This window comes from Lepisosteus oculatus, chromosome 14, assembly GCF_040954835.1.
Source record: "Lepisosteus oculatus isolate fLepOcu1 chromosome 14, fLepOcu1.hap2, whole genome shotgun sequence".
Classification (NCBI taxonomy): domain Eukaryota; kingdom Metazoa; phylum Chordata; class Actinopteri; order Semionotiformes; family Lepisosteidae; genus Lepisosteus; species Lepisosteus oculatus.
The window spans coordinates 54677555-54696689 of record NC_090709.1 but is presented as its reverse complement, the minus strand read 5'-3'; the positions used below and the strand labels follow the sequence as shown (position 1 = coordinate 54696689).

The following is a 19135-nucleotide window of genomic DNA, read 5'->3' as shown; positions in this document are numbered from 1 at the left end:
TATCCTTTGCTTTGTCTTTTAACGCAAGCGGTCAGGATCCAAGCCCATGTTCGGACGGTTGTGTTTCTCTTGTAATCATCAAATGTCATTGTTTTGTCCTTCAGTTCTTTCTTGAGTTGTACCATGGATATTTTATACCATCAATACTTTTCATGCTCTTTTGCATTTTCCTTCACATACGGAAAAAAACTCAAGGCGTTCTTGTCACTGTGCTACACAGTACAGGACACGCAGTGAGTAATTCGCGCAGCTTTCAGAGGAATCCAGAGGGAGGACTCTTAATGCAAGGAGCTGTTTTTTTTTTTTCGCATTAATCGTTATTAACCAGAAACAGCTGCACAACTGGTTGCATTTGTGATTATGTCACTTCTCTGCTTCAGCAAGGTCAATAAAAGACTCTGAAAGTAGTAGAGAAAAACTGAATTAAAATCATATTAGCAATTCTGAGTGATATCTGCATACAGGCAATCCAATAAGAACGTTGAAATCTTTGAATGTCATCTTTCTATATATTGCGCTGCTTTTTACTTGGAGTAAAACTACTGGATTGAAGGGTTAAAATGTATTGTTGTTATTTGGAGAAATCAATGAACTCGTGATTTTATATGTTTTAAAAGACGGTCATGCGCACAGAAAAAAGACAGTGCTGATTATTTTTCTGGAGACGGAGCACTGATGACCTATCCGAGCCAATTGATAAAGCCCACCCAGTGGATACTCTAGCAGAACGTGGAAGAACGTTCACCATTGTAACCAAGGCAACCACAGGAACAACATCAAGAAGCACAATCAATTCCCCATTTAAATCTTTCGTGTAAGGTATGCGATGTGAAAGCATGAAGTAAATCCCCTGATCTCTTTTGAACATGGACAAGGTATTTCTGATGGAGCGCAATGAGCAAAGATTTAATAAGCTACTCCTGCTGATGATTCAGCTTAAAGAAGTAAAAGCTTCACAAACAAAAGCAGCTTGCTACCACAGCCAATATTAAATGTACTTGGTGGCACATTACCATTTGCACTGGCTCAAAAGTGGTCTCGGCAGACGTTGTTCCCTACGTAAAGCTGAAAGCGCCAAAGAGCATTTCCATTGAGAAAAAAAAATCTTTCTTGATGTTAAACATAGAGAGCCTGCCTTTTAGAATTCTCCCTCTAAACACCTTGTGCAGCCTCCCGACAGACTAACAAAAAGCGCCTTTTCACCAACTCAATTTATAATACGCCCCTCAAAACTCACAACCGAATAACAATCCATCCGTATATTTGATTTCCAAGATCCATTCAAGGCAACTTGGGTCTTCGCAAGCAAATAATTTCAGGGAAGAAACTTAGTTAAGTCAACTACTGGTGCATTCAGCACACCACCTTGCTTGTCAGGGTGGCCGAGTGGTCTAAGGCGCCAGACTCAAGGACATGTGTCTTTCCAGCTAGCTTGGGTGTTCTGGTCTCCAAATGCAGGCGTGGGTTCAAATCCCACTCCTGACAGCTTCTGTTTTTACCTCTCTTGAATTGTTCCAGTGCTAGCTGACAGTGAATGACTGAAATATAAAAGCAGCAGAAGAAAGCAAGCAACTCAGTGCAATTTGTGAGTATTCTGCACTGTTAAAATGCACAGGTTTTCATACTTTTTGGAATTCGTAGCTCAAGAAGTGACTCCTGTTTCATTTTCTATTCACCAACTCGATTTGCATTCCGCCCCTCACACCTCACAACAGAATAACAAACGGCTTCATGTGCCACAGCATTCCCCTGTAGATTCGGTTTGCACTATGAATTAGGCGACCCCGAATGAAATATTTTAGTGTTGGCTCAAATGTGAGGAATTTCATGAACCCTCAAAAAGGAATGCTTGCAGAAAATGCCAGCAATTCAAAGCGTGTAGGCAGCATGAACAGACCAATTCTGCAATTTCTTTTATCGCAGGCGGTGCTTTCCGAGTCGATGGCTCTGCATTAGAAATGAGAAGTGCTGAACTCTAAACACGTTCTTGCCATTACTGCTACTCCTGCTGCTACTCCTTCGTCCTCGAAAAAAGAAAAGACAGGCATGTTTTGAGTCTCAAAATGATCTTCTGGATCCACAAGAAACATGTACATTTGATTGATTCCGCAGTATTTTGGATGTACTGTACTTATAACTTCCATCGAAGAGAGATTTCATCAGTTGCATGAAATTGAAACTTTCGACTTTTTGTCTGGTATTGAAAAGATGTTTTAAAAAAGCCATAAACAATTTTCTAACAAACAACTCATGAATTATTGCCAGGATCTATATTTAGCGTTCGGTAGTGATAACACTGCTGATATTGATTGAGTAGAAATCTATGATGTATTGACAGCTTTATCTGAAGCGAGAAGTCCTAGAACGCCATCTATGAAGTTTAAGGATTCATACCAAGAAATGCCTTTTGTTTCCCACCCCAACTGCTGCTTTTGCTTTACACATTATGTGAACATTACCAGTTTTGGTAGCTTCTGGGCACGATTTTCCTAAACTGAAACTTATTACAAAATTCTTTAAGATGAACCATGTCCAAAAATTGTAAATCAGGACTAATTTTAATATCAAATGAAATCACTACAGAGGAAAAGGCTTAACTGAAATATGAATAAGACTATGCAAGCCTGAAAAATAGAACAATTCAATTTATAGAACTTATTTTTTTATTTTTTGAGAGATGGGCTCACACACCGGAAGACACTAACGTTTCTCTTCGTTAGAGTATGTGAATAACAGTTTAACCCCATTTGTTTGTAATTGTGATTCTGTTAAAATTTAAAAAAGCATCTATCAATAGTAAGAAATTATCAAAAAAGTAAGAAATTGTGGTATTTCATAAACTGTAAGACATGAAGACATTTACAGGTTATATCCTTTGCTTTGTCTTTTAACGCAAGCGGTCAGGATCCAAGCCCATGTTCGGACGGTTGTGTTTCTCTTGTAATCATCAAATGTCATTGTTTTGTCCTTCAGTTCTTTCTTGAGTTGTACCATGGATATTTTATACCATCAATACTTTTCATGCTCTTTTGCATTTTCCTTCACATACGGAAAAAAACTCAAGGCGTTCTTGTCACTGTGCTACACAGTACAGGACACGCAGTGAGTAATTCGCGCAGCTTTCAGAGGAATCCAGAGGGAGGACTCTTAATGCAAGGAGCTGTTTTTTTTTTTTCGCATTAATCATTATTAACCAGAAACAGCTGCACAACTGGTTGCATTTGTGATTATGTCACTTCTCTGCTTCAGCAAGGTCAATAAAAGACTCTGAAAGTAGTAGAGAAAAACTGAATTAAAATCATATTAGCAATTCTGAGTGATATCTGCATACAGGCAATCCAATAAGAACGTTGAAATCTTTGAATGTCATCTTTCTATATATTGCGCTGCTTTTTACTTGGAGTAAAACTATTGGATTGAAGGGTTAAAATGTATTGTTGTTATTTGGAGAAATCAATGAACTCGTGATTTTATATGTTTTAAAAGACGGTCGTGCGCACAGAAAAAAGACAGTGCTGATTATTTTTCTGGAGACGGAGCACTGATGACCTATCCGAGCCAATTGATAAAGCCCACCCAGTGGATACTCTAGCAGAACGTGGAAGAACGTTCACCATTGTAACCAAGGCAACCACAGGAACAACATCAAGAAGCACAATCAATTCCCCATTTAAATCTTCCGTGTAAGGTATGCGATGTGAAAGCATGAAGTAAATCCCCTGATCTCTTTTGAACATGGACAAGGTATTTCTGATGGAGCGCAATGAGCAAAGATTTAATAAGCTACTCCTGCCGATGATTCAGCTTAAAGAAGTAAAAGCTTCACAAACAAAAGCAGCTCGGTACCACAGCCAATATTAAATGTACTTGGTGGCACATTACCATTTGCACTGGCTCAAAAGTGGTCTCGGCAGACGTTGTTCCCTACGTAAAGCTGAAAGCGCCAAAGAGCATTTCCATTGAGAAAAAAAAATCTTTCTTGATGTTAAACATAGAGAGCCTGCCTTTTAGAATTCTCCCTCTAAACACCTTGTGCAGCCTCCCGACAGACTAACAAAAAGCGCCTTTTCACCAACTCAATTTATAATACGCCCCTAAAAACTCACAACCGAATAACAATCCATCCGTATATTTGATTTCCAAGATCCATTCAAGGCAACTTGGGTCTTCGCAAGCAAATAATTTCAGGGAAGAAACTCAGTTTAGTCAACTACTGGTGCATTCAGCACACCACTTGCTTTCGCTTGTCAGGGTGGCCGAGTGGTCTAAGGCGCCAGACTCAAGGACATGTGTCTTTTCAGCTGGCTTGGGTGTTCTGGTCTCCAAATGCAGGCGTGGGTTCAAATCCCACTCCTGACAGCTTCTGTTTTTACCTCTCTTGAATTGTTCCAGTGCTAGCTGACAGTGAATGACTGAAATATAAAAGCAGCAGAAGAAAGCAAGCAACTCAGTGCAATTTGTGAGTATTCTGCACTGTTAAAATGCACAGGTTTTCATACTTTTTGGAATTCGTAGCTCAAGAAGTGACTCCTGTTTCATTTTCTATTCACCAACTCGATTTGCATTCCGCCCCTCACACCTCACAACAGAATAACAAACGGCTTCATGTGCCACAGCATTCCCCTGTAGATTCGGTTTGCACTATGAATTAGGCGACCCCGAATGAAATATTTTAGTGTTGGCTCAAATGTGAGGAATTTCATGAACCCTCAAAAAGGAACGCTTGCAGAAAATGCCAGCAATTCAAAGCGTGTAGGCAGCATGAACAGACCAATTCTGCAATTTCTTTTATCGCGGGCGGTGCTTTCCGAGTCGATGGCTCTGCATTAGAAATGAGAAGTGCTGAACTCTAAACACGTTCTTGCCATTACTGCTACTCCTGCTGCTACTCCTTCGTCCTCGAAAAAAGAAAAGACAGGCATGTTTTGAGTCTCAAAATGATCTTCTGGATCCACAAGAAACATGTACATTTGATTGATTCCGCAGTATTTTGGATGTACTGTACTTATAACTTCCATCGAAGAGAGATTTCATCAGTTGCATGAAATTGAAACTTTCGACTTTTTGTCTGGTATTGAAAATATGTTTTAAAAAAGCCATAAACAATTTTCTAACAAACAACTCATGAATTATTGCCAGGATCTATATTTAGCGTTCGGTAGTGATAACACTGCTGATATTGATTGAGTAGAAATCTATGATTTATTGACAGCTTTATCTGAAGCGAGAAGTCCTAGAACGCCATCTATGAAGTTTAAGGATTCATACCAAGAAATGCCTTTTGTTTCCCACCCCAACTGCTGCTTTTGCTTTACACATTATGTGAACATTACCAGTTTTGGTAGCTTCTGGGCACGATTTTCCTAAACTGAAACTTATTACAAAATTCTTTAAGATGAACCATGTCCAAAAATTGTAAATCAGGACTAATTTTAATATCAAATGAAATCACTACAGAGGAAAAGGCTTAACTGAAATATGAATAAGACTATGCAAGCCTGAAAAATAGAACAATTCAATTTATAGAACTTATTTTTTTATTTTTTGAGAGATGGGCTCACACACCGGAAGACACTAACGTTTCTCTTCGTTAGAGTATGTGAATAACAGTTTAACCCCATTTGTTTGTAATTGTGATTCTGTTAAAATTTAAAAAAGCATCTATCAATAGTAAGAAATTATCAAAAAAGTAAGAAATTGTGGTATTTCATAAACTGTAAGACATGAAGACATTTACAGGTTATATCCTTTGCTTTGTCTTTTAACGCAAGCGGTCAGGATCCAAGCCCATGTTCGGACGGTTGTGTTTCTCTTGTAATCATCAAATGTCATTGTTTTGTCCTTCAGTTCTTTCTTGAGTTGTACCATGGATATTTTATACCATCAATACTTTTCATGCTCTTTTGCATTTTCCTTCACATACGGAAAAAAACTCAAGGCGTTCTTGTCACTGTGCGACACAGTACAGGACACGCAGTGAGTAATTCGCGCAGCTTTCAGAGGAATCCAGAGGGAGGACTCTTAATGCAAGGAGCTGTTTTTTTTTCGCATTAATCATTATTAACCAGAAACAGCTGCACAACTGGTTGCATTTGTGATTATGTCACTTCTCTGCTTCAGCAAGGTCAATAAAAGACTGAAAGTAGTAGAGAAAAACTGAATTAAAATCATATTAGCAATTCTGAGTGATATCTGCATACAGGCAATCCAATAAGAACATTGAAATCTTTGAATGTCATCTTTCTATATATTGCGCTGCTTTTTACTTGGAGTAAAACTATTGGATTGAAGGGTTAAAATGTATTGTTGTTATTTGGAGAAATCAATGAACTCGTGATTTTATATGTTTTAAAAGACGGTCGTGCGCACAGAAAAAAGACAGTGCTGATTATTTTTCTGGAGACGGAGCACTGATGACCTATCCGAGCCAATTGATAAAGCCCACCCAGTGGATACTCTAGCAGAACGTGGAAGAACGTTCACCATTGTAACCAAGGCAACCACAGGAACAACATCAAGAAGCACAATCAATTCCCCATTTAAATCTTCCGTGTAAGGTATGCGATGTGAAAGCATGAAGTAAATCCCCTGATCTCTTTTGAACATGGACAAGGTATTTCTGATGGAGCGCAATGAGCAAAGATTTAATAAGCTACTCCTGCCGATGATTCAGCTTAAAGAAGTAAAAGCTTCACAAACAAAAGCAGCTCGCTACCACAGCCAATATTAAATGTACTTGGTGGCACATTACCATTTGCACTGGCTCAAAAGTGGTCTCGGCAGACGTTGTTCCCTACGTAAAGCTGAAAGCGCCAAAGAGCATTTCCATTGAGAAAAAAAAATCTTTCTTGATGTTAAACATAGAGAGCCTGCCTTTTAGAATTCTCCCTCTAAACACCTTGTGCAGCCTCCCGACAGACTAACAAAAAGCGCCTTTTCACCAACTCAATTTATAATACGCCCCTAAAAACTCACAACTGAATAACAATCCATCCGTATATTTGATTTCCAAGATCCATTCAAGGCAACTTGGGTCTTCGCAAGCAAATAATTTCAGGGAAGAAACTCAGTTTAGTCAACTACTGGTGCATTCAGCACACCACTTGCTTTCGCTTGTCAGGGTGGCCGAGTGGTCTAAGGCGCCAGACTCAAGGACATGTGTCTTTTCAGCTGGCTTGGGTGTTCTGGTCTCCAAATGGAGGTGTGGGTTCAAATCCCACTCCTGACAGTTTCTGTTTTTACCTCTCTTGAATTGTTCCAGTGCTAGCTGACAGTGAATGACTGAAATATAAAAGCAGCAGAAGAAAGCAAGCAACTCAGTGCAATTTGTGAGTATTCTGCACTGTTAAAATGCACAGGTTTTCATACTTTTTGGAATTCGTAGCTCAAGAAGTGACTCCTGTTTCATTTTCTATTCACCAACTCGATTTGCATTCCGCCCCTCACACCTCACAACAGAATAACAAACGGCTTCATGTGCCACAGCATTCCCCTGTAGATTCGGTTTGCACTATGAATTAGGCGACCCCGAATGAAATATTTTAGTGTTGGCTCAAATGTGAGGAATTTCATGAACCCTCAAAAAGGAACGCTTGCAGAAAATGCCAGCAATTCAAAGCGTGTAGGCAGCATGAAGAGACCAATTCTGCAATTTCTTTTATCGCGGGCGGTGCTTTCCGAGTCGATGGCTCTGCATTAGAAATGAGAAGTGCTGAACTCTAAACACGTTCTTGCCATTACTGCTACTCCTGCTGCTACTCCTTCGTCCTCGAAAAAAGAAAAGACAGGCATGTTTTGAGTCTCAAAATGATCTTCTGGATCCACAAGAAACATGTACATTTGATTGATTCCGCAGTATTTTGGATGTACTGTACTTATAACTTCCATCGAAGAGAGATTTCATCAGTTGCATGAAATTGAAACTTTCGACTTTTTGTCTGGTATTGAAAATATGTTTTAAAAAAGCCATAAACAATTTTCTAACAAACAACTCATGAATTATTGCCAGGATCTATATTTAGCGTTCGGTAGTGATAACACTGCTGATATTGATTGAGTAGAAATCTATGATTTATTGACAGCTTTATCTGAAGCGAGAAGTCCTAGAACGCCATCTATGAAGTTTAAGGATTCATACCAAGAAATGCCTTTTGTTTCCCACCCCAACTGCTGCTTTTGCTTTACACATTATGTGAACATTACCAGTTTTGGTAGCTTCTGGGCACGATTTTCCTAAACTGAAACTTATTACAAAATTCTTTAAGATGAACCATGTCCAAAAATTGTAAATCAGGACTAATTTTAATATCAAATGAAATCACTACAGAGGAAAAGGCTTAACTGAAATATGAATAAGACTATGCAAGCCTGAAAAATAGAACAATTCAATTTATAGAACTTATTTTTTTATTTTTTGAGAGATGGGCTCACACACCGGAAGACACTAACGTTTCTCTTCGTTAGAGTATGTGAATAACAGTTTAACCCCATTTGTTTGTAATTGTGATTCTGTTAAAATTTAAAAAAGCATCTATCAATAGTAAGAAATTATCAAAAAAGTAAGAAATTGTGGTATTTCATAAACTGTAAGACATGAAGACATTTACAGGTTATATCCTTTGCTTTGTCTTTTAACGCAAGCGGTCAGGATCCAAGCCCATGTTCGGACGGTTGTGTTTCTCTTGTAATCATCAAATGTCATTGTTTTGTCCTTCAGTTCTTTCTTGAGTTGTACCATGGATATTTTATACCATCAATACTTTTCATGCTCTTTTGCATTTTCCTTCACATACGGAAAAAAACTCAAGGCGTTCTTGTCACTGTGCTACACAGTACAGGACACGCAGTGAGTAATTCGCGCAGCTTTCAGAGGAATCCAGAGGGAGGACTCTTAATGCAAGGAGCTGTTTTTTTTTCGCATTAATCATTATTAACCAGAAACAGCTGCACAACTGGTTGCATTTGTGATTATGTCACTTCTCTGCTTCAGCAAGGTCAATAAAAGACTGAAAGTAGTAGAGAAAAACTGAATTAAAATCATATTAGCAATTCTGAGTGAAATCTGCATACAGGCAATCCAATAAGAACATTGAAATCTTTGAATGTCATCTTTCTATATATTGCGCTGCTTTTTACTTGGAGTAAAACTATTGGATTGAAGGGTTAAAATGTATTGTTGTTATTTGGAGAAATCAATGAACTCGTGATTTTATATGTTTTAAAAGACGGTCGTGCGCACAGAAAAAAGACAGTGCTGATTATTTTTCTGGAGACGGAGCACTGATGACCTATCCGAGCCAATTGATAAAGCCCACCCAGTGGATACTCTAGCAGAACGTGGAAGAACGTTCACCATTGTAACCAAGGCAACCACAGGAACAACATCAAGAAGCACAATCAATTCCCCATTTAAATCTTCCGTGTAAGGTATGCGATGTGAAAGCATGAAGTAAATCCCCTGATCTCTTTTGAACATGGACAAGGTATTTCTGATGGAGCGCAATGAGCAAAGATTTAATAAGCTACTCCTGCCGATGATTCAGCTTAAAGAAGTAAAAGCTTCACAAACAAAAGCAGCTCGCTACCACAGCCAATATTAAATGTACTTGGTGGCACATTACCATTTGCACTGGCTCAAAAGTGGTCTCGGCAGACGTTGTTCCCTACGTAAAGCTGAAAGCGCCAAAGAGCATTTCCATTGAGAAAAAAAAATCTTTCTTGATGTTAAACATAGAGAGCCTGCCTTTTAGAATTCTCCCTCTAAACACCTTGTGCAGCCTCCCGACAGACTAACAAAAAGCGCCTTTTCACCAACTCAATTTATAATACGCCCCTCAAAACTCACAACCGAATAACAATCCATCCGTATATTTGATTTCCAAGATCCATTCAAGGCAACTTGGGTCTTCGCAAGCAAATAATTTCAGGGAAGAAACTCAGTTTAGTCAACTACTGGTGCATTCAGCACACCACTTGCTTTCGCTTGTCAGGGTGGCCGAGTGGTCTAAGGCGCCAGACTCAAGGACATGTGTCTTTCCAGCTGGCTTGGGTGTTCTGGTCTCCAAATGGAGGCGTAGGCTCAAATCCCACTCCTGACAGCTTCCGTTTTTACCTCTCTTGAATTGTTCCAGTGCTAGCTGACAGTGAATGACTGAAATATAAAAGCAGCAGAAGAAAGCAAGCAACTCAGTGCAATTTGTGAGTATTCTGCACTGTTAAAATGCACAGGTTTTCATACTTTTTGGAATTCGTAGCTCAAGAAGTGACTCCTGTTTCATTTTCTATTCACCAACTCGATTTGCATTCCGCCCCTCACACCTCACAACAGAATAACAAACGGCTTCATGTGCCACAGCATTCCCCTGTAGATTCGGTTTGCACTATGAATTAGGCGACCCCGAATGAAATATTTTAGTGTTGGCTCAAATGTGAGGAATTTCATGAACCCTCAAAAAGGAACGCTTGCAGAAAATGCCAGCAATTCAAAGCGTGTAGGCAGCATGAACAGACCAATTCTGCAATTTCTTTTATCGCGGGCGGTGCTTTCCGAGTCGATGGCTCTGCATTAGAAATGAGAAGTCCTGAACTCTAAACACGTTCTTGCCATAACTGCTACTACTGCTGCTACTCCTTCGTCCTCGAAAAAAGAAAAGACAGGCATGTTTTGAGTCTCAAAATGATCTTCTGGATCCACAAGAAACATGTAAATTTGATTGATTCCGCAGTATTTTGGATGTACTGTACTTATAACTTCCATTGAAGAGAGATTTCATCAGTTGCATGAAATTGAAACTTTCGACTTTTTGTCTGGTATTGAAAATATGTTAAAAAAAACCATAAACAATTTTCTTACAAACAACTCATGAATTATTGCCAGGATCTATATTTAGTGTTCGGTAGTGATAACATTGCTAATATTGATTGAGTAGAAATCTATGATGTATTGACAGCTTTATCTGAAGCAAGAAGTCCTAGAATGCCAGCTATGAAGTTTTAGGATTCATACCAAGAAATGCCTTTTGTTTCCCACCCCAACTGCTGCTTTGGCATTACACATTATGTGAACATTACCAGTTTTGGTAGCTTCTGGGCACGTTTTTCCTAAACTTAAACTTATTACAAAATTCTTGTAAATCAGGACTAATTTTAATATCAAATGAAATTACTACAGAAGAAAAGGCTTAACTGAAATATGAATAAGACTATGCAAGCCTAAAAAGTAGAACAATTCAATTTCTATAACTTATTTTTTAATGTTTTGAGAAATTGGCTCACACACCGGAAGACACTAACGTTTCTCTTTGTTAGAGTATGTGAATAACAGTTTAACCCCAAATATTTGTAATTGTGATTCTGTTAAAATTCAATAAATCGTCTATCAACAGTAAGAAATTATAAAGAAAGTAAAAAATTGTTTTATTACATAAACTATAAGACAATGAAGAGAGTTTACTTCGCTTTTGTTCTTTTGACTTAAGCGTTCAGGATCCGAACCCATCTGCGGACGGTTGTGTTTCTTGAATCTCTTGTAATCATCAAAAGTCGCTGTTTTGTGCTTCAGTTTTTTCTCGAGTTGTACCATGGATATTTTATATGATCAATACTTTACATGCTCTTTTGCATTTTCCTTCACATACAGAAAAAGTTCAAGTTGTTCATATCACTGTGCTGCACATTTACGCTGGACCACCTGTAACAGTACAGGACACACAGTGAGGAATTCGTGCAGCTTTCAGCTCAGTGCGGAGTCCAGAGGGAGGACTCGCTCACTGAATGATCTCTCAGGAAATCCCGGGTGAGATTCAAAAGGTAAACCTGGCTCTCATGAACACGAGCAAAGAGTTCTCACTCAACAGAAGATTTCGATGTGAGTACAGTTATATAAAACACCTGAAGATGCCAGGGATTGAACCCCGGTCCTGTGGAGCAGTAAGTGACTTGTAGCGCTGACATAAGAGATACTTACATAAAGTGCTTTTACTGACCATATTACAAATCACAGGAAGTAAGGTCTTGAAACATTGGGCAGTAGTGGGATTTAAACCCACGCCCCTGAGAGAGTGGAGCCTAAAATCCAGCATATTAGACCATTCAGCCACACTACCTCTGGCCCCTTCTCCTTTCCTCTCGTTGCTGAGTATAGGTGCCTTCATGCAATTGAGCCAGGTTTGAATCCCAGCCAATGCATCTCCAAATCTTTTCAAATGAATCTGTGATCTTGTAGCACATCCTCTGAAACCAGCAATCGAAATTGGAAACGTCTTCTTCAACACTGAAAAGCTCAATTAGGATGAAGCAGTAATACACAGGACAGCAGTACCATATGTGTTCTTGATTGATTCAGACTCGTTCTCAGTGGTTCTTGCTCACCAAATAACTAAAAAGCTGAGGAAGAACGCTACGAAAAATACTAATCAAAATACAAAATAATAATCAGTATTAACCAGAAACAGCAGAAAAACTGGTCACAATTGTGATTATGTCGCTTCTCTGCTTCAGCAAGGTCAATAAAGGACTCTCTGAAAGTAGTAAAGCACTAAAGCACTGCAAAACTGAATTCAAAATCATATTTGGAATTCTGAGTGGTGCCTGCTTACATGCAATCCAATACGGATGTTGTCTTTAAATAAGAATTCTCTATGTTTCCCTGCCTTTTCCCTGGAGTGAAACTATTGGATTGAAGGAATTCTTATGACAGGTTTACAAGGTGCCGTTGATATTTGGATAAGTCTATGAACTCGTGATTTTTATATACTTTAAATAACGGCCATACACACAGAATAAAATGACAGTACTGATGATTTTTCCTGAGATGAAGCACAGCTTATCTTTCCAAGACTGCTTATAAAGGCAAGCCAGTGGATACTTTAGCAGAACATGGAAAAACGTTCAGCTTCGTAACCAACAAATTCCCCATTTAGATCTGACATCTGAGGTATGCTTTGTGATTGCTTGAAGTGAAACCCACAATCTCTTTTGAACTTAGACAATTATTTCTGATGGAGCGCTATGCGGAAAGACATAATCAGCTCTACCCCTGAGGATGACTCGACTTGAAAATGCAGAACATTAACGTTTCACAGAAAAAAGGAGCACAACCGACATTAAAATTGAGGGCGCACTGTGATTTGCACTGACTCAAAAGTGATCTTGGTAGACAAACTTCCCTGCTGAAGGTGGAAACGATAATTTGTGTTAAGAAGAAGAAGCACTTTTTTCTCCCTGCTTTGATGTTAAGCTGATAAAGTAGCTTTTAACACATTGCTCCACTTGGTGGTTGTAACAAAAACTCCTAGCAGCAGTGGGATTCAAGCCCACGCCCCAAAAGAGACTGGAGCCTTAATCCAGCGCCTTAGACCACTCGGCCACGCTACTCGCTGTGCACTGTCTCTTTGTCACATTACTTGCCCGGAGGAAGCCGGGTGGGTTTTGCTCTTGTCGCCCGAATTAGTGGCGTTATGACCGTGGAACCGACTTCACCTGCTTTTTCTGAGATGCTTCCCCTCTCATGGCGAGATCTCTACTTCTTTAACACCTCTTGATAAAGATCTTCTGTTGAGCAGGTTTCAGACCTCTGCAAACAGCACCCTTGATGTCATTTTATTATTACAGCAGCCGCATCCGGAAAGTTGTGTCTTTTACGTTTTATTTGAACAACAAAACTACATACAATACAAACAAGAGCACATATAACGTATCAAGAAAATCGTCAGGGGCGCATGCTATAATACAATGACACTTTATGAAAAACGATTACACAAAGTAAATAAAGATAAGGTCCGCACAGCTTGTTCTTACATTTCGAAAGAGTCCGTAAATACCCCTTTACGTCTATTTTGAACTGTTCAAACGTAGGACTCTTCCCAGACCATTTCACTTTATACCACATTCCTAAACGAGGATGCTTCTCCTGTTTTAGAACTATTTTGGGCGGTATGGCTTATACAACACACCCACAGTATTCTAATGGTGGACTGCAGATCTGTGCTATAGTTCAGTCGAATTCAAAGGATCCAGCAATCGTACTGGATTTGACTGGGATTCTGAAATGTCTCTTGCAAAAGTATTCGGGTTTGCTTGAACCTTTGATAAAAAAAGTGATCTGATCTGAAACTACCCAGCTTACAATCTCTGAGGTAGTTGTCACTAAACTCGGACGTGATGTGGCACACATGTGCCGTGTGCCTTTACTTTTGTAAAAAACTGGTATCGGGAAAAGTTTCTTAATATTTCTTTTGATTAGCATGCAAGAAAATGTAATCATTACCTATGGAATTTCTCGCCAGCGTGGAGTTTGAATTCACAACCTTGAGACTCAGTGTTCAAGAGTCACAGAAGAGGTCAGCCTGGTCTTCAGTTTGCCAACGATAAGCTCCGGCAGTGCTCCTCTGTAAAGCAGATTGTTCGGATCGGTTATGTGGGAAGGCACTTCGATACTAAGATCGTTTGCAGCACACGCATGTTCCCCCTTCACGCAAAAAACATAGACGAAGGAAACTCTCTTGTCTTGGGCTGCTGACTCCCAGATTTAAAGCGCTCTGGGTGCCAGCTATGTCTCTAACAAGCACACTATAAAGACAGGAATTACACTTTGCTCACGTCACGCATGGAATGGCGAGGCTACTTGTTCCAATATTATCTAGTCTCACCTCATATGGTGCCGATTCCTGGTTTTCATTTAAGAAAGAGCACTGCAAACACCGTAAACAGTGCAAAACGTGTGATGAAAGAAGTCTTTTCCCCCCTTTGTCTAAAGCGGAACACAGCGGAGTCATGCCGAGGGTTGTGAGATCAAGATTTCAGTGGAGCACTGTCGTCTACGTCTTTAGCTACATGAGTTGGACATCCTCTTGTACAGGGAAAGCAGACTGAGATCCTCTGACATGAAATGTGACAGATAAAAGCCATTTCTCATCCTTTCTCTTAGTGGTGGAACTATCGCATGTAAATGAGGCAACTTGCAAGGCGAGCAGGCTCGGTGCACACCGAACGCAGATGTCTCAGAGCAGTTGAGACGTGTCCAAGTGGCTGTCAAAGGACAGCACTTTGCCGGCGCCGTGGCTAAGTTGGCTAAAGCGCCTGTCTAGTAAACAGGAGATCCTGGGTCCGATTCCCAGCGGTGCCTTTCTTCCTGTCTTACTGTACAGAATTTATCCTTATGGGCAAATCCCATGCCTTTTAATTCAGGTGAATGCAAGTGTTCGTTTCCTTTCTGGAACAACTTGTTTTGAAAGAAATCTATACAGCTTGCGAAAGATGAAACACAAATCTTGCTTATCAGTGAAGAAGAGGTTCTCCCAGCAGGCCAGCTAATACCAGCAAAGTTTTTTTTTCACCCTAACCCAGAGAATGGAGAAAAGAGAGGCGCCTGTGGCTCTGCAGTGTAATCAGTTCGCGAGTTCGGCGGTTAGCTGAAAGAGTGGTAAATGGAGCTCGCCCCAGCCCGTCCTTATTCTTTTAAAAAGGATAAAAAATTAACTTTGCCGCCATTACTACCAGCTTTAAAAGACTGCCATGGGCACAGAAAAAAACACACTACAGATGACTTTTCTGGAACCGAAGCAGAGATTCCTTCACGAACCAACTGATAAAGCTCAGCCAGTGAATACTGTTAACAGAATGTGAAAGCACGATCAACTTTGTAACTGCAACCACAGGAAAAACAGCAAGAAGCAAGCTCCATTCCCCATTTAAATCTGTCGTGCGAGGCATGCTTTTTGCACGCATGAAGTAAATCCCACGATTGCTTTTGAACTTGGACAAAGTACTTCCAAAGGAGCGCTATGCGCAAAGATTTAACAAGCTCAACCCCCGCCGACGATTTGGTGTGAAGAAGCAGAACATTCAAGTTTCACAGACAGAAGCAGCACGCCAGCACAGCCAAAACTAAAACGCAGGGCACACTACGATTTGCATTGACACAAAAGTGATCTGGGCAGACGTCGTTCCCTGCAGAACGCAAAAAGTGGCAAAGCGCTTTTGGGTTGAGAGGACGCAAGAAGGTTTTTGTTTTGTGCCTTGATGTCAAGCTGAGAAAGTATCTTTAAACACTTTGCTTAGTTTCTCGAGAGACTGCCAAAAAGCAGTTCCCTTCGTCTGAAGCCAGCTGAAAGGGGGTCTCGACAGAAGCACCTGGCAGCGGTGGGATTTGAACCCACGCCCCCGAAGAGACTGGAGCCTTAATCCAGCGCCTTAGACCGCTCGGCCACGCTACCCGCTGTGCACTGTTTCTTTGTCTCATTACTTGTCCGGAGGAAGCCAGGTGGGTTTTGCTCTTGTCGCCCGAATTAGTGGCGTTATGACCGTGGAACCGACTGCACCTGCTTTTTTTGAGATGCTTCCCCTCTCATGGCGAGATCTCGACTTCTTTAACACCTCTTGATAAAGATCTTCTGTTGAGCAGGTTTCAGACCTCTGCGTACAGCACCCTTGATGTCATTTTATTATTACAGCAGCCGCATCCGGAAAGTTGTGTCTTTTACGTTTTATTTGAACAACAAAACTACATACAATACAAACAAGAGCACATATAACGTATCAAGAAAATCGTCAGGGGCACATGCTATAATACAATTACACTTTATGAAAAACGATTACACAAGGTAAATAAAGATAAGGTCCGCACAGCTCGTTCTTACATTTCGAAAGAGTCCGTAAATACCCCTTTACGTCTATTTTGAACTGTTCAAACGTAGGACTCTTCCCAGACCATTTCACTTTATACCACATTCCTAAACGAGGATGCTTCTCCTGTTTTAGAACTATTTTGGGCGGTATGGCTTATACACCACACCCACAGTATTCTAATGGTGGACTGCAGATCTGTGCTATAGTTCAGTCGAATTCAAAGGATCCAGCAATCTTACTGGATTTGACTGGGATTCTGAAATGTCTCTTGTAAAAGTATTCGGGTTTGCTTGAACCTTTGATAAAAAAAAGTGATCTGATCTGAAACTACCCAGCTTACAATCTCTGAGGTAGTTGTCACTAAACTCGGACGTGATGTGGCACACATGTGCCGTGTGCCTTTACTTTTGTAAAAAAATGGTATCGGGAAAAGTTTCTTAATATTTCTTTTGATTAGCATGCAAGAAAATGTGATCATTACCTATGGAATTTCCCGCCAGCGTGGAGCTTGAATTCACAACCTTGAGACTCAGTGTTCAAGAGTCACAGAAGAGGTCAGCCTGGTCTTCAGTTTGCCAACGAAAAGCTCCGGCAGTGCTCCTCTGTAAAGCAGATTGTTCGGATCGGTTATGTGGGACGGCAATTCGATACTAAGATCGTTTGCAGCACACGCATGGTTTCCCCCTTCACGCAAAAAACATAGACGAAGGAAACTCTCTTGTCTTGGGCTGCTGACTCCCGGATTTAAAGCGCTCTGGGTGCCAGCTATGTCTCTAACAAGCACACTATAATGACGGGAATTACACTTTGAGATCCTCTGACATGAAAAGTGACAGATAAAAGCCATTTCTCATCCTTTCTCTTAGTGGTGGAACTATCGCATGTAAATGAGGCAACTTGCAAGGCGAGCAGGCTCGGTGCACACCGAACGCAGATGTCTCAGAGCAGTTGAGACGTGTCCAAGTGGCTGTCAAAGGACAGCACTTTGCCGGCGCCGTGGCTTAGTTGACTAAAGCGCCTGTCTAGTAAACAGGAGATCCTGGGTCCGATTCCCAGCGGTGCCTTTCTTCCTGTCTTACTGTACAGAATTTATCCTTATGGGCAAATCCCATGCCTTTTAATTCAGGTGAATGCAAGTATTCATTTCCTTTCTGGAACAACTTGTTTTGAAAGAAATCTATACAGCTTGTGAAAGATGAAACACAAATCTTGCTTATCAGTGAAGAAGAGGTACTCCCAGCAGGCCAGCTAATACCAGCAAAGTTTTTTTTTCACCCTAACCCAGAGAATGGAGAAAAGCGAGGCGCCTGTGGCTCTGCAGTGTAATCAGTTCGCGAGTTCGGCGGTTAGCTGAAAGAGTGGTAAATGGAGCTCGCCCCAGCCCGTCCTTATTCTTTTAAAGAGGATAAAAAATTAACTTCGCCGCCATTACTACCAGCTTTAAAAGACTGCCATGGGCACGGAAAAAAACACACTACAGATGACTTTTCTGGAACCGAAGCAGAGATTCCTTTACGAACCAACTGATAAAGCGCAGCCAGTGAATACTGTTAACAGAATGTGAAAGCACGATCAACTTTGTAACTGCAACCACAGGAAAAACAGCAAGAAGCAGGCTCCATTCCCCATTTAAATCTGTCGTGCGAGGCATGCTTTTTGCACGCATGAAGTAAATCCCACGATTGCTTTTGAACTTGGACAAAGTACTTCCAAAGGAGCGCTATGCGCAAAGATTTAACAAGCTCAACCCCCGCTGACGATTTGGTGTGAAGAAGCAGAACATTCAAGTTTCACAGACAGAAGCAGCACGCCAGCACAGCCAACATTAAAACGCAGGGCACACTACGATTTGCATTGACACAAAAGTGATCTGGGCAGACATCGTTCCCTGCATAACGCAAAAAGTGGCAAAGCGCTTTTGGGTTGAGAGGACGCAAGAAGGTTTTTGTTTTGTGCCTTGATGTCAAGCTGAGAAAGTATCTTTAAACACTTTGCTTAGTTTCTCGAGAGACTGCCAAAAAGCAGTTTCCTTCGTCTGAAGCCAGCTGAAAGGGGGTCTCGACAGAAGCACCTGGCAGCAGTGGGATTTGAACCCACGCCCCCGAAGAGACTGGAGCCTTAATCCAGCGCCTTAGACCGCTCGGCCACGCTACCCGCTGTGCACTGTCTCTTTGTCTCATTACTTGCCCGGAGGAAGCCAGATGGGTTTTGCTCTTGTCGCCCGAATTAGTGGCGTTATGACCGTGGAACCGACTGCACCTGCTTTTTCTGAGATGCTTCCCCTCTCATGGCGAGATCTCGACTTCTTTAACACCTCTGGATAAAGATCTTCTGTGGAGCAGGTTTCAGACCTCTGCGTACAGCACCCTTGATGTCATTTTATTTTTACAGCAGCCGCATCCGGAAAGTTGTGTCTTTTACGTTTTATTTGAACAACAAAACTACATACAATACAAACAAGAGCACATATAACGTATCAAGAAAATCGTCAGGGGCACATGCTATAATA

The 19135-nt window shown here is 40.8% G+C and overlaps 8 non-coding genes across 8 annotated transcripts; 5 read left to right on the top strand and 3 right to left on the bottom strand.

Annotated features, from left to right (window-relative positions):
* The first annotated feature begins 1372 nt into the window (after positions 1 to 1372).
* On the top strand, positions 1373 to 1485 carry trnal-caa (transfer RNA leucine (anticodon CAA)). Its single transcript has 2 exons — positions 1373 to 1410; positions 1440 to 1485. It is a non-coding gene; the product is annotated as a tRNA-Leu (tRNA).
* Positions 1486 to 4246: 2761 nt separating this feature from the next.
* On the top strand, positions 4247 to 4359 carry trnal-caa (transfer RNA leucine (anticodon CAA)). Its single transcript has 2 exons — positions 4247 to 4284; positions 4314 to 4359. It is a non-coding gene; the product is annotated as a tRNA-Leu (tRNA).
* A 2756-nt stretch (positions 4360 to 7115) lies between these two features.
* trnal-caa (transfer RNA leucine (anticodon CAA)) lies at positions 7116 to 7228 on the top strand. The gene is made up of 2 exons: positions 7116 to 7153; positions 7183 to 7228. It is a non-coding gene; the product is annotated as a tRNA-Leu (tRNA).
* A 2756-nt stretch (positions 7229 to 9984) lies between these two features.
* trnal-caa (transfer RNA leucine (anticodon CAA)) lies at positions 9985 to 10097 on the top strand. Its single transcript has 2 exons — positions 9985 to 10022; positions 10052 to 10097. It is a non-coding gene; the product is annotated as a tRNA-Leu (tRNA).
* A 3195-nt stretch (positions 10098 to 13292) lies between these two features.
* Positions 13293 to 13374, bottom strand: trnal-aag (transfer RNA leucine (anticodon AAG)). The gene has a single exon. It is a non-coding gene; the product is annotated as a tRNA-Leu (tRNA).
* Positions 13375 to 15050: 1676 nt separating this feature from the next.
* On the top strand, positions 15051 to 15124 carry trnat-agu (transfer RNA threonine (anticodon AGU)). The gene has a single exon. It is a non-coding gene; the product is annotated as a tRNA-Thr (tRNA).
* A 1008-nt stretch (positions 15125 to 16132) lies between these two features.
* On the bottom strand, positions 16133 to 16214 carry trnal-aag (transfer RNA leucine (anticodon AAG)). The gene has a single exon. It is a non-coding gene; the product is annotated as a tRNA-Leu (tRNA).
* A 2484-nt stretch (positions 16215 to 18698) lies between these two features.
* On the bottom strand, positions 18699 to 18780 carry trnal-aag (transfer RNA leucine (anticodon AAG)). The gene has a single exon. It is a non-coding gene; the product is annotated as a tRNA-Leu (tRNA).
* Positions 18781 to 19135: the final 355 nt, after the last annotated feature.